We start from the raw sequence: 14,621 nt of genomic DNA on the forward strand, positions 1-14,621 counted from the left end.
CCGGGGCAACGCCCCCCGCGCTCGCCAGCATGCTCGCAGCCGGAACGGCGGGGAGCTCGCCTAGCCAGACAGCAGCCCAGGCGCTGAATCACAAGCACTGTGCTCCCGCGGCGCCCCGGCAAGCCACCGCAGCCACGATCGTCATGAAATTTGCGAACCACCTGAACCTCGGCAACACTTTATTCCCTGTGCTCTGTCGGTCCGTCATGGATTCCGCCCGCCTAACCAAGACTGAACGTGACAATACCTACATCAAACTCCGCACCTCGCAAAACATCCTGGCCATCGATACCCACCGCCCAGCCGCTGCTGACAAGCTGCTCCAACTCAAGCAAGTTTCACTGAACAACACCCAGTACGAAGTCACCTCGTACGTAGCTAACGACCCCCTTAACGCCCGTGGTGTTATACACGGCATCACCATGGACTTTACCGAAGACGACTTTGCCGCTAACCTTCGTGTTGACGGCACCCGACTACTAAGCGCCCGCCGTCTCGGTCGTACCAACACACTTCTGCTCACCGTCGAAGGGCCCCGTCTACCACGCTATACCGTCTTCTACAGCGGAGTGTACCGCGTCTACCCGCAAAAGCCCCACAGCAAACAATGCACGCATTGTCACGCCATAGGGCACCGTGCCGACGTCTGTCCTAACAAGCCTAGCCTTGTTCGGTGCTCGATTTGCAGCCAACCGTTTCCTCCTGACCACGACCCAACGACTACCCCACATGAATGTGAACCACACTGCTGGAACTGCAAGGGCGACCACGCACCGTCTCATCCTGAGTGCCCCGCAAGGAAAGACGCCGACGCTGCAGTCCTAAAGTGGCAACGCGCCCAACGACGCCATCGCGCCCGCGCCGCCCCTCCAACCCCTAAAGCCGACGCGACCATCTGGCCGCCCCTGCCTACCTCGAACCGCTACGAGGCCCTTCAGCTCTCCTGCAGCAGCAACAGCAGCAGCAACAGCAGCAGCAACAGCCCCGGGGCACGAGACCGCGCAAAGAAGTCAATCTCGAACCAAGCCCTCTGCCAAGCGGCCACCGTCCACCACTTCTGGTGCGGCAACCAGCACCTCCACCTCCTCTACTAAACCGCAAGCTTCCGTGATGCAGTCACAGACTCCACCAAGTCACCAGGTGAGCGGTCCATCTCCCACATCCATCGCACCCCCTCCCCCGTCCTTCCAACACCGGTTTTACTCACGTCCCTCCACACCTACTCCACTTTCACCCCTCCCTACCGACAACGCTATTGCTCTCATACAGCAATCCCTTGCTCCCGTCCTATTGGCCTTACAACAACTGACGGCTCGCGTCGAGCAACTAGAGCACCATCTCCTCTCCCTCGCGTCCTCTGCCCCATGCTCTCCCGACACAGACTCCAATGCTCCCCCTCGAAAGCGCGCAAGCGCCCCTCCTGTGCCTAACCTCGACACCATGGAGGAAGACCCGCATAATGAGTGATATCATGCGACACACATCTCCACCCCAAAACCCTCTAATTATTTGGCAGTAGAACTGCCGCGGTTTTCGTCGCAAGAAAAATGCCCTCTTGCAACACATGCGGATTACTGGCGTTAACCCAGACGTCATCGCACTGCAAGAAACGCACGGTGCCTTTTCTCTTCCAGGTTACGACCATTTTACTCAGCCAAGTATAGTCATGAAGAGAAAAGGACATCAAACGCCCCCTCCTCCGCCGATTTTGACGGTTACATACATACGGCGCACGATACCCACCATTCAGGAAGATACATCCCACCTCAACTCCGGGACGAAAGAGCATGTCCTGACACACTCCACCTATCAGGGTCACCGTATCACGATTTTAAACTGCTACTGGACTCCCTCCGACTCTAAAACCAGCATCCCACCTTTGCATACAGCCCTCCCTGCCTCTAATGTCCCTACTACTTTCGTCCTTCTTGGTGACTTCAACTGCCCACACCCTGCATGGGGATACGACCGTACTTCAGCCTCCGGACGAAAACTCGACCGCTTCGCCAGTATTCATCACCTCACCCTCCTGAATGACACGTTCATGCCTACACGTCTAGGATGTGGAGCGCAATCCGACACAAACCCCGACCTTGCATGGATTCGCAGCGATCTCCGTGATTCTTGGAGTAATACGGGTGACACGATGGGGAGTGATCACTGTATTCTTCAGATAACGCTCACGTCCCAGCGACCCTCCAGACCACCCGGAACACATCTACCTCCCACTATGCTCGTAGACTGGTCAAAGGCTCGGCCGGCCCTCGACTCCTTATCAGTCTCACTCGAGGACCCCGAAAAATGGTGTAGCGCCATTATAGAGACCGTCTCCCAACACACCAAACATATCCACCGATCTCCCGACTATCCATACATTGACACACACCTACTTGGGCTATGGAAACAACGTCGCCGGGCCATAAAAGCTTGGCGCAACTGTAGATCTAGCCACGCACTGAAAAGAAAAGTTGCTGAACTAACGCAAGCAGCCCAAGAATACGCTGACCAACTAGCCACGAACAACTGGCTTCAGCTCTGCGATGACATGGTCGAGAGACTCCACACTCCAAAAGTCTGGCACATTATGCGCACTCTACTTGGACAGGGTAAACCTCGTAACACACTTCAATAGCTACAGTTGGACCTCTCCGTCTCACAAGGACAGCTGGCTGAGCAAATCCGAAATCAATTTTACCCATCCTCTACTTCTCCTGCCAGCTCCCCGTCATACCCTTACACCGAAGAAGAAGCAGACGAGCAAGGAATGAATTCTGACTTCACATTCGCCGAACTTCAGGCTGCTCTACGCTCCCTTAAGCGAAACACAGCACCCGGCCCAGATAAAATTACCTATGGTATACTCCGTAACCTCCCCGATTCAAAACTAGACGAACTTATTCAGATCATTAATACTAGCTGTTTGGCGCTCCGGGAAAATTCCCGCTGCGTGGAAAGAGGCACACGTAATTATGATTCCGAAACCAGGAAAATCCTCTGCGCTCATCACTAACCTCCGACCTATATCCATGACTTCTTGCCTAGGGAAGCTGATGGAGATGGCCCTTACCCGCCTCGAATGGCACCTGCATACCAATCGCTGTCTTGCTCCCACTATGGTCGGATTCCGCGCCCACGTATGCACACAAGACATTGGACGGCAAATCTATGAGGATTTGTACGCCTTCCCAAGCAGCGCACAGCTTCGAGTTTTGACCGGCGTGGATATCAAAAAGGCTTTTGATAATGTCGCCCACTCCGCAATTCTCACCAACCTGGCAGACACTCGGCCTGGGGTCCGCATGTTCAACTACATCAAAGACTTTCTTACAGACAGGACCCTCCGAATCATTGGCCCCGACGGCACACCTTCCGCCCCCTTTCCCCTCACCGCAGGTACACCACAGGGATCCATTCTTTCACCTATGCTTTTCAACTTGGCAATGAAAGAACTGCCCCGAAAACTCGCTGAAATTCCTGCCTACGCCACGCTATATATGCGGATGATATCTCTCTCTAGTCTACCACAGGAAACGCCGGGGAACTAGAATCCACTTTGCAGCAAGGCCTCGACGTCGTTCAGGAGCATGCACGCCGCATAGGTATGAGTTGTTCCGCCGAAAAGTCGGAATACATCGTGGTTTCTAACGCTCCTCAAAAAACCGCTTCTTCCTACCGCGAACTCATTCAACTCTCTCTCGCGCAAACCCCTATTCCCCGACGGAGCCACATCAAGATCCTTGGCTTCACTTTTCAACAAGATGGCAAGTGCAACGTGTGGCTTAGCCAACTCCTGCAACAACTGAACCAAATTCGCCACATGCTGTCCCGTATATCTCGTCAAAAGCATGGACTCAGAGAACACGAACTCCGTCGAGTTATAGAAGCACTCGTTTATTCGAGGGTCATGTACGCCTACCCCTATCAACGCCTCACATCCTCTCAAGTAAGCAAACTGGAAGCGTCTCTGCGTCGCTTCACTCGATTAGCCATGGGAGTTCCCATCTACGCCGCAAATGCTCTGATCGCAGACGCCGCCATTTTCAACTCCTTCGAAGAACGCGCAGCAGCACACCACCGAGCCCAGATACACCGTCTTTCTACCTCCGAGCAAGGCAGAGACCTCCTCAGCCTTTTCGGACACACCATTTCCCAACTACCCTCGCTTCAACCATCTGCTCCCCCGTGGAAAAGCCTCCCGCGTCTTACTGTAAAACCCATTCCACGCCACATGTCTCCAACGATAAATCCCGGGCGGCGTGAAGCACTGGCGAACCATTTACCCGCACTGGGCCACGACACTTACTATACCGATGCCCATATCCTCGAGCACCAAGTAGTTACTGCAGTAGTCGGCCCTCGAAGCACCTCCACGCATCTCCACACAGGAGTGCCCTCCTCAACCGACGCAGAAACGCTGGCCATAGCAGAGGCGATTACGCTTCACGACCACCTTTCCTCCACCATCACCATACGTGCAGACTCTCAGGCTGCCATACGCTCATTCGAATCTCAAAAACTCCCTCCCCATATCCTAGACACTTTGCTGCAATACCTAACAGCCCACCCTACGCTCCATGTCCGCCTTGACTGGATTCCTGGCCATCAAGGTATACCGGAGAATGAGCTTGCTCATACTCTGGCCCGTGAAAAAATACCACCGGGCCCTCCGACTGCCTGGCCAGCCCATTATAATCCCAAGGCAGACCGCGCTACACACCGACAGGACCACCGCGAACACCTTCGCAATTTGCGCCACATGCGACGAACCCTTCCGTCACCCTCCCATTTCCTTTGCCGTGCTGACGCCACTCTAATTCGACAGGCACAGACTAACTCCCTTCCCTGCGAACTGTATTCCCACTACATCCTTCATAAACCGGGCAAACCCGCCTGTCTCGTGTGCGGAGAGCACCCCTCAAACATTCATACATATTGGTTATGCCCCCGCGCCACTAACTCTCCCACCATACCTTCCTCGCATACCTTGCCTCCCCCCTTTCACCTCACGTGGGCCCGATGGACCGCTCCACCAACCTCTCTGCAGCCCACCCTCTGGCCGCTCCTCGCCGCCCACATCCGACGCATCCAAGGGACACGTGGCCCCACTCCGCCACCGCCGATAAATAACGCCCATCAAACGGGCAGATAAGAAGGCTCGGACTTGAGCTGAAAAATAAAAGTTATCTCTCTCTCTCTCTCTCGGAAAGGAAGGGGTGCGAACAATACTCAAGTCAATTACCACCACCGGACGCCTCCTGGCTCGCCCGGAAGAGCGTCATCCTAAAGAAAAGGCCCAAAGCACTGTGTAAATCCTGTTCTCAGTACCCGGCGTTGCAGGTTGGGGCAAGAAAGTATTTCAAGTGAACGATGAAGGAGCACAAAGATGGTGTCAAAATTAGCGAAGCGCAGTGGCCAAGCACTGCGAGGCATGCGACCACAAGATAGTGACGCAATCATGGTGCGCTGGAAACCAAGCCAAATACGCGCACAAATACGCTTCACTCCTGGCGCGTTCAGCAGATGCCAGAAAATATTAATCGCTGCCTCAGAAACGTTCGCCCTTCCTAGATTTGCAGTTTAGGTTCAGTGAAGTAGTTGCCAACTATATGTGTGTTTAAAAGCCAAGCTAGCTGCAACTCGACCGCTGCCACAACTTGATGAAGAAACCGAGTAAGGTTGCGGTGTTTTTTTGCAAAAACTCGGTTGGCATTCATTTCTCTCATAAATTTGCATCCGAAATCAACGTCGAACGCTTTCATTTTAATTGCTTAGCTAGGATTAAACGAGATGCCGCATATGAAGAGCTTCGATGCTTGCTTGCTTTGCTTTATTGTGATTTGCTCTGCTTGCTTGCTTGCTTGCTTGCTTGCTTGGACACGTCGAACCGAGTATAAAATCACTAACTGAGCCTTGCTGAGCACGTCTCAGGTGGTCTGGCCGCACCTAAGCTGAGGAGAGCGACACATGCTTAAGCCTCTATAAGGTTTCTTCAGGGGCTAAGTGAGCATGTTTCTACTTTTAAAAGAGGCGCTTCTTCAGAATGGTGACACGCCTCTTATGCGCGAGGAAATCGATGGAACTGTGTCATGGTTCAGCCGCGCCTTTTCGACAGAAATCTCCAGAGATCACACTAGGACAAGCTCTGCCTGTAGCCGCTCTTACGAAAGTGTTTCGAGCAGAGTAAGCTTGCTTTAGTCGGCTTGAACTCTTCGTCACAGCAGCGAGCGGTTGCGCTGCGAGCTTGTGGTCTTGCGGAAAACAGTGGAAGATGACACAGTCGCGGTCGTAGTTGTTCGTGGACACGAACGCAGAGTAGCACCTGTTGAATCTGATTCTCAAGGTCGGCTGACACGCTTTGTACGTCGCAACGCACGTAGTACGAGGAACAACGCATGCAGCACGAGAAACAACGCGCGCTGAAAGCGCGCTCGGGTGCGCCGAAGCATCCCCGGCTCCTCAACATGACGTCACGCAGGCCGACATGGACGAGGTTTCCCTCTCCGCTGTTCCCCTCTCCTGCGCTCGCGTGGGGCGCGGGAAATTTAAACATCGCGTTTTAATTGGTGATTGCGCCACTGTTTTAGCCAAAATCGAAAAAATAATTTCACAGACGTGATCAGCAATGACACTACTTCAAAACCCTAGAAGGTTAGCCGATTCGAAAACCGCCTCAGTATCCCTTTAAGGGTATGATGCGACAGCGTTAATGAGTGAATGCCCGTATATGCGGAATTGGTCACTCTGGATTTTCACCACTCCTGGTGCAGTGGTGCAACGGTTAAGCGATGCGCCACACTCTAAAAAAAAAGGTAGTTGAGGTTACTACATTTTGGGCTAGCAACAACCGTCACGTATATGACTACCTATGTAGTAACTGTGCGTAGTAACTGGAAGGTAGTAACATTTACTACCTCTGGAGAGGTAGCAACAGTAACTACCTGCAGTAACATTTGCTAGATTGTTAGATTTGCTGCCATTCAGGAAACCCTTTTCATTATATAAAAACATGGGGCACTGAGTAGCAATGTCACCAGGAATGTTAGTGTACATACGTGTGCATATTCCTATCATCTATTTCCAGATCAACGTAGTAATGGATACTACCAGGGTTATAATGAGGTAGTACAAGTGTAATGACTGCCAAAAAACGTAGTAACAGCAGAAGTCTCTACCTTGTTACTACTTAATTTTCTTTTGAGGTAGGAACAAGGTCGTAGGAACATAGTACACAGGTAGTAAGGGTTAAAAAAAAGGCTGCAACAGCAGCCGTTTCCACTACCTTTTATTTCACTGCCCTGCCATGGCAGGTGCTGCCACCGATGGGTCTTGTGCGACCCAGGTTGCTCTTCCCGAGCAACCTCTCGCAAACTATCATTAATTTGTGGTCCGCCTGCTCATAATCCGGTGGGCAGATTGGGATGACGACACACGGTCACGTGACCTAGTCGGCCCACCTAGGCTGCTTCTCTTGGGATTCTTCGCTCATAACGCCGACGACGGCGGCGAATTATCTGGGGAACGGGAGCCTTAAAGCTATCGCGTTAAAATTAGGGACCCACTACGGGACACGTGGGATGCTCTGAAGCGATACTGGGGAATTCGTTTGACGCTCTAGGGTAGCTGCTGTGTATGGTATTCCGCAGGGAGCTTCTTTGAGGGACCACTTTTGGAGCCGCTGCGGAACCACTCGTTTTGGTTTGGTTTGGTTTATGGCGTTTAACGTCCTAAAGCGACTAAGGCTATTAGGGACGCCGCAGTGAAGGGCTCCGGAAATTTCGACCACCTGCGGTAATGTCAGTGCACGTTAAAGAACCCCACTCGTTTTGGGATAGCTAATCGAATGTAAGGTTAGACTCCTGAGAAAAGAAAATGCGCGGGAACTTCCGCAATAAGATCGCACAGCGACTGGTTGTAGCTAAGCGCCGCTGTAAGGGGTCTGGTATTTCGATGGTTGCAGATGTCGAGAAGTCAGCCCCGCTCGTTCGGTGGAGTTCGCGGAGATCTCTGGGGTTCACGTTTGGGAAAGGGGTCGAAACGCGTCTCTTCTTTTGTCCTGTTTAATCACGGCAGCTATGCAAGGGGCTAAAAAGCACGTTAATTTTTCGCGCTCACCAAGTTACGGTCCTGCATCTTCGACCTCTTCCAGATTGTGGACCGAACACCAAGGAGGACAGACCGTGAAGACGAAAGCTCGCGCTTGCCGCATCCGTGATCGTTTTCGCTGCAGTGGAATAAGTTTTCTGTCGCGACATAATGCCTCGACCAAATGCGGCCCCAATGATGTTTGCGCAGAGGAAAAAAAATCCTACTGTCGTAAATTAAAGAGGTGGTTAGAGCCAAACAAAGATTGCTGTTTTTCTGTAGATTGGCCCCTACTTCTGCATTAAGAAGAGGAAGACGAGAAGCCATGCTCGCGGCTGCGCTCATTTTTTTTCTGTGCCTTGGCCACTCCCCCGTAGTGGGTATGTGCCATTTTGTTTGAGGCCGTCCAACCAACTCATGGTTCCATGCCGCACGAGCCAGCAGTCCCCGTCGCCATCTACAAGACTGGTCGCTTTCCCTAGCAGCCATCTTTCTCGGATCTGGACTAACTGGGCGTTGCTCTAAGTGTACAGCATCACCACCATCATCATCATCAGCCTGACTACGCCCACTGCAGGGCAAAAGCCTCTCCCATGTCTCTCCAATAACCCTGTCCTGCGCTAGCCGCGGCCACCATATTCCCGCAAACTTTTTTATCTCACCGACCCACCTAACTTTCTGCCGCCCCCTGCTACGTTTGCCTTCTCTTGGAATCCACTCCGTTACCCTTAAGGACCAGCGGTTGTCTTCCCTTCGCATTACATGCCCTGCCCAAGCCCACTTCTTGCTCTTGTTTTCAACCTCTTGCCATATTTGCATTCGGGCTGGAAGCACTGTACGTCACGGGGGTATAACTCAGGTCGATCTGCACTGAGCGGCCGTAATTGACCTAAATCTGGAGCTGGACTACGAAGTGCGCACGCATTCAAACCGCTTTCAACTCTCGGTCCCGCCTTGGGGAAACCGTCCGTGACGGGTAATGTGCAGCTGGGTTTATCAACGTTGATGAAATCTTGCGCAAGGACCGCCGTTCATATGAGATGCGGTGCGATAAACCACAGGTGCAGTGAATAGGAAACGTACCATGTGGTCCTTTTTTTTTCCTTTCTATTCCTGGCTTGTCTCGTTGTATATCACAGTGAATTGACCAACTTGCCCAGCTTTATAACCTTTCTAATCGGGGTGCAGGATGGACGCTGGTGGTTAGGCTAGCGATCTTCAGGACGGCGGTTTGTTATAGCTCTTCCGTAAATGCACGGGTAATTGCCATTGGCCGGTGCTCCAGAGAGAAGTTTATAGGCTGCTGAATAGTTCTCACCCATAGGCAGGATAGTTCTTACCCATAGGCAGGCCCATGAAAATCCTACTTTTGTAGGGGAGAATTTCTGGGCAGAATTAACGGCCTAGTTCCATCCCCAAACGTTGGTTGAAAGTATACATTATAAAGCTCATCATCCAAAGGCTCAACTTCGAAGAAACCTTACCGGCATTCCTCAGCTCTAAATAGATGGCGAGAGCGTTGTGCACGTAGGCGATGGCCACAGTACTTCGACCATTTCTTTCCTATTGTAGCCTGCAGAGAAATAAATTCCAACGTTTAAGTTGATTAAGAATGGAGGTATACCCTTAGATCACGGTACTCGGTTGGCAACTCTACATTAAAACGGTGCGAGGTGGGCGCATGGACACCACGGGCCCTTACTACAGTCCATGTACTTGGGGTTTACGTGCCCTTCTGTGCGCTCCTTCCTCTTATAGAGAGACCTGCCTTATAGAGACCTGCATTTTCGGTTTGCGAAATTTAGTGCGTGCGAAATAATCTAACGGCGAAATCATTAGCAAGACTTTGAGGTATAGAATAATAAGTTTGCAGTATTCGCCGCAAAAGTAATGTGGGTGGTCCGTTACGGTGAAGTGATAGCACTCGACACCCCGCACTTCCGTTTATATACTCGCACAGTCAGATGTTGTCACGAAGGCAAAAAATGCACAGGAACACCTAATTACATTGACTTTTAATTCGATAGCATTAGAAGCTGTTGAGGGCCGCCGCGGTGGCTCAGCGGTTATGGTGTTCGGCTGCTGACCCAAGACGCTTGTTCGATTCCGGCCGCGGGGATTGAATTTCGATGGAGGCTAAATACCAGAGACCCGTGTGCTGTGCGATGTCAGTGCACGTTAAAGAACCCCAGGTGGTCGAAATTTCCGGAGCCCTTCACTACGGCCTCCCTCATAGCCTGAGTTGCTTTGGGACGTTAAACCCCAATAAACCAAACCAAGCTGTTGATATATTTAGGGATGTGACGTCACTTCCGGCCTAGTGATGTCCCTGCCCTCCAGCCAGTGGGAATTATCAGGTGTGGTGACGTCACCTTCCTTCAGCCAATGACCCGGTCTGGTGAGGTCTCTTACCACCAGCTAACGAGAATGACCAGGTCTGGTGACGTCATTTCCCCAGCCAACGGGAATTATTCGCTCTGGTGACGTCGTTTTCCTGCGGCCAGCGGTATAATTTTATGACCGATGGCACAATTTTTTTTTCCCCGATGACACTTTTATTGCCATCGCAATAACACTCCAGGCTTACTCGTGGGGAGCCGGGTAAAATTATCCTTCATGGTGCCGTGAATGACGCAGGCGTGATCGGTGCCCTGGTGGCCACCGCGGTGGACCTGCTGGTGTTCTCGGCGAGCCCGCCCACCCTGCAGGTGTAGATTGAGATCCTCATGACGGTGCCCATCCTCTGGCTTCCTACATACATCGTCACCCGCGGACTGGTAAGCTCCATGTTCTCGATGCGCTGTTAGAGCCCCGCGGGAGTAGGTCAAGAGCAAATTCAAGCACTCCTTAGAGCTGTCAGATCTTGATACTCGTTGGTGAACACCGGGCAGGGCCGGATTAAGAAAAGTGGGGGCCCTGGGCTAATGCGCATCTAGGCCCCCTCTCCCTTTTCCTCCACTGATCCCCGTGCCCCCTGCTACACTACTCGAGCCGCCGCGGTGGCTCAGTGGTTATGGCGCTCGGCTGCTGCCCCGAAAGACGCCGGTTCGATCCCGGCCGCGGCGGTTGAATTTCTTTGTGGGAGAAATTCTAGAGACTCGTGTACTGTGCGATGTCAGTGCACGTTAAAGAACCCCGGTGGTCGAAATTTCCGGAGCCCTTCACTACGGCGTCTCTCATAGCCTGAGTCGCTTTGGGACGTTAAATCCCCATAAACCAAACGACTACTGGAATGTATCCCATGTTTCATTGTAATTCCGCCTAATTAAAATGAACGAAGTGCGATCAATGGGATTCGTGTAACAGTAACGCAGTAGCATTAGTTTTAGTTTTGCGCACAAAACACTACGGGACTCTTGGAACGCGCGACACGTGTCCGTCGGTGCCCGAGCGCCGAACGCCACGGAGGAGCCGCGTGAGCCGACCGACATCATGCGAGGCTGCATTGCAGCTAAATTGCAGCGCGCTGCGTGCGCCGCCTACTCTCCTTTTTCACTGACACCGTGCACAAGCCGACAGACAGGTTTTTGTTCGCAGCACTGTTTTAATGCTAACGCATTAAAGAAAAGCAGGCTGAGCTAGCTTCCTACAGTCGAGCTGGGTGCTTCGGCAGCGACTACGAAATAGAAACACTCGCCCCGAGAGGGTAATATTAAAAGTTGTTAAAATTAATTTGACTACACGATGAACGTTTACTACTGCCCTCACGAGGCGCATTTGAATAGCAGAATTAAAGTCCTGGATGAGTGGTGAGCGTGCTTGGCGCTGAGCCGAGTATCCGGGTTCAAATCCAGCCGCACGGCGGCCGCGTTTTGATGGAGGCGAAATGCAAAAATGCGCCCATATGCTGTGCGATTTCAGAGCACGTTAAAGATCCCCAGGTGGTCGAAATTATTCCCGAGAGCTCCAAAACGGCACCTCTTTTTTTTTTTTTTTTGCTGGCGCGGTGAATAAGTGGTCATGGCGCTCGGCTGCTGACCCGAAAGATGCGGATTCGATCCCGGCCACGGCGGTCGAATTTCGATGGAGGCGAAATTCTAGAGGCCCATGTACTGTGCGATGTCAGTGCACGTTAAAGAACCCCAGGTGGTCGAAATTTATTGGCAGTCTGCTATCATTTTCTTGTACTAATCAATTATTTTTTGGGGCAAAACGTAATGCTCTTGCTTCACTGTCGGGCGACGTCCTTTGCAAATTTGTAGCTTGACACAGTAGAAAGAAAGACTGTGCATCCATCAAGGCGTTACAAATGCAAACTGTGGGCTTTGCACCAGATCTCCTTATTTGTTATTCAAAGAAAAGTCGTGGGAAAGTACATAATACTTGCCAATTAATGCTCCAAAGCTAGACAGAGGACATTGAAGGATGCCCTGCTGCGGGGTCCAGGTTACTTTTGACCACCGGCAGTTTTGTAATGTGTACTGGCATTCATGCATTTTAAGAAAATATTGTTAAAATGCATAAATGCTGCTGTCAGTGTAGTCGGAATTAAGAGAAAAAATTCCGGTGGCCCTCCTGTCACTAAGTCACGTGACCTTGTGACGTTATCACAACCTGGATCTCAGAAACCCCACCAGTGGCTGTGTTTGAAACAGCCGCTGTTCCAAACATAGCCACCTTCTGTGGCAGTGGCACATCACATAACCGCTCCTCCACTGTGCCAGGATCGGTAGGAGGACTTCCTCCGTTCAATAAATGTAAAGTAGGGAATGGCCAATATTGCGTACTTGGGCATGTAGGTAGAACCTAGGCGACAGAGAAGGACTACTTGTGCGAGAGGTATCAGTAATGCTATTGCACTGTATCCTTAAGTGTGGGTTAAGCGTTACGTGATGGCGAAGTAATTCTTAAGTTCAGGTTAAGCGTTACATGATGGCGTAGGAATTCTTAAGGGTAGGTTAAGCTTTACATGATGGCGAAGGAACGAATAGTTTCCATGGCTGTGAAGTGATATGCCAAGAAAACCCTAGGCCACTGAAGGGACCATTTACGCTATCACATCATACCCTGAAGGCGGGGCTTAAATGCTCCATCAGGTTTTTGTCCCTAGCTAAATGCATATGAGCATTGAAACCGTGGTGTGGTGCTCGTCAGCTAAGTGCCTAAGCCACTGAGTTTTTGTGTAAACATTGGATTAGGGCGCTTAGCTTGTACTAGCTAAGTATAATAAGCCTCTTAGTAATCAACTTGCCTAACTTTGTTTTCTGGTGGCAAGATGTATTAGGCTGTTTCATTTCGACCAAGTTGTCTATCCACTGGAGAGAGAACTTAGAGCAGTCAGAATAATGAACACAACAGGAAGGGCACTTCTCACTGTACTTCCAGTGGTTGACCCTCTTGTCTGTCCTGGCTTCACTTGTTGCATCAAGTTGCTGATTGTATGGTTCTACACAGGGCGCGTGGCTATTGAATACTTGGATCCAAACCCCGAAGTGCAGAAGAAGTACGCCTTCAAGTGTCACCGTGCCAAAGACAGCAATGGCATCGAGCTCATCTACCCTGTGAACGCAACTGTGAACGCATTCCACAACTTGTACAACACATTTGCGGCGGGAGACAGTGACGGCCACGTGAACATCTGGGACGGCTTCAACAAGAAGCGTCTCTGTCAGTTCCACAAGTACCCATCGAGCATTGCATCCCTGGCCTTTAGCCATGATGGCTCGCTGTTGGCTATTCATTCCTCTGCGAACAGGGCGAGATTCATAAAAAAACCGCACGACGCCATCTTTGTGCGTCGTGTCACTGATCAGGAGACAAAGCCGAAACAACTCCATTATCACTGACTTGTTTTTGTTTTATTTCTTTATTTTATTCAATAAACATGAATGTTTAACTCTGAACACCTGGACTGTCTCCACTTCAGCACCCCTTTTGAAGTGACCTTGTGAATTGTTCTGTTTCCGTTTTCATTTTGCTGGATGACTTTTGAGCTTATAAGCTTTTAAGCAACAGGCATTAGCTGCATATGGAAAGTGTACAGCTTGGTTGATTTCAAGAAGCAAAATTGGTTGTTAGTAAGTGGAGCTCAATGCTCACAGTACTTTCATCCAATATTTTCCTTGTTTGCATTAGCTGAACTCAAATTAGAATATCGAAAATTCGAACTCGCCAGAATCGAGCTTTTGGTTCATTCGAACTGACGAATTGGCCGCGTCTGAATTACGTGTATCTCAGTAAGAAAAAATGCCCACTAATTTGAATGCACGAGCGAGTGCCACTGTTAATTCGCTCAGTCTGAGCTGAGATTTGCCATCGGGCATCCGCAGGCCAGAAGTTGAGTGGTCGCACGGCGAACGAGTAACCACGGCGAACCACGGCGAACGATTGCATAAGCTGCCACGCGCAGTCTGCTGCGCTGAAATTGGCCATGGTTTCTTTGCGGCAACCGAAAGCTCCTCGCGAACATAAACGTAAGCCCAGCTGTGCTGCTGAGAAACGTAGCAAAACATTTTAAAATTCTATGTTTTGGGCATAGGAACGTTTCTTTCCGCTTGGTAAGCGGCTTTGGGCAGAGTTTCGTGAGAATAGTATGGCAA

General features: G+C 51.0%; 1 long non-coding RNA gene across 2 annotated transcripts; it reads left to right on the plus strand.

Annotated features, from left to right (window-relative positions):
* The first annotated feature begins 1,011 nt into the window (after positions 1 to 1,011).
* Positions 1,012 to 13,925, plus strand: LOC149336271 (uncharacterized). Of its 2 annotated transcripts, XR_016284560.1 has the most exons (3): positions 1,012 to 1,140; positions 10,720 to 10,859; positions 13,477 to 13,925. It is a non-coding gene; the product is annotated as an uncharacterized LOC149336271 (long non-coding RNA). The 2 variants fall into 2 exon arrangements; XR_016284559.1 differs by lacking the exon at positions 1,012 to 1,140 and having other exon boundaries at positions 10,562 to 10,859.
* Positions 13,926 to 14,621: the final 696 nt, after the last annotated feature.

Source organism: Amblyomma mixtum, chromosome 7, assembly GCF_055824585.1.
Source record: "Amblyomma mixtum isolate Tamu chromosome 7, ASM5582458v1, whole genome shotgun sequence".
NCBI classification, from domain to species: domain Eukaryota; kingdom Metazoa; phylum Arthropoda; class Arachnida; order Ixodida; family Ixodidae; genus Amblyomma; species Amblyomma mixtum.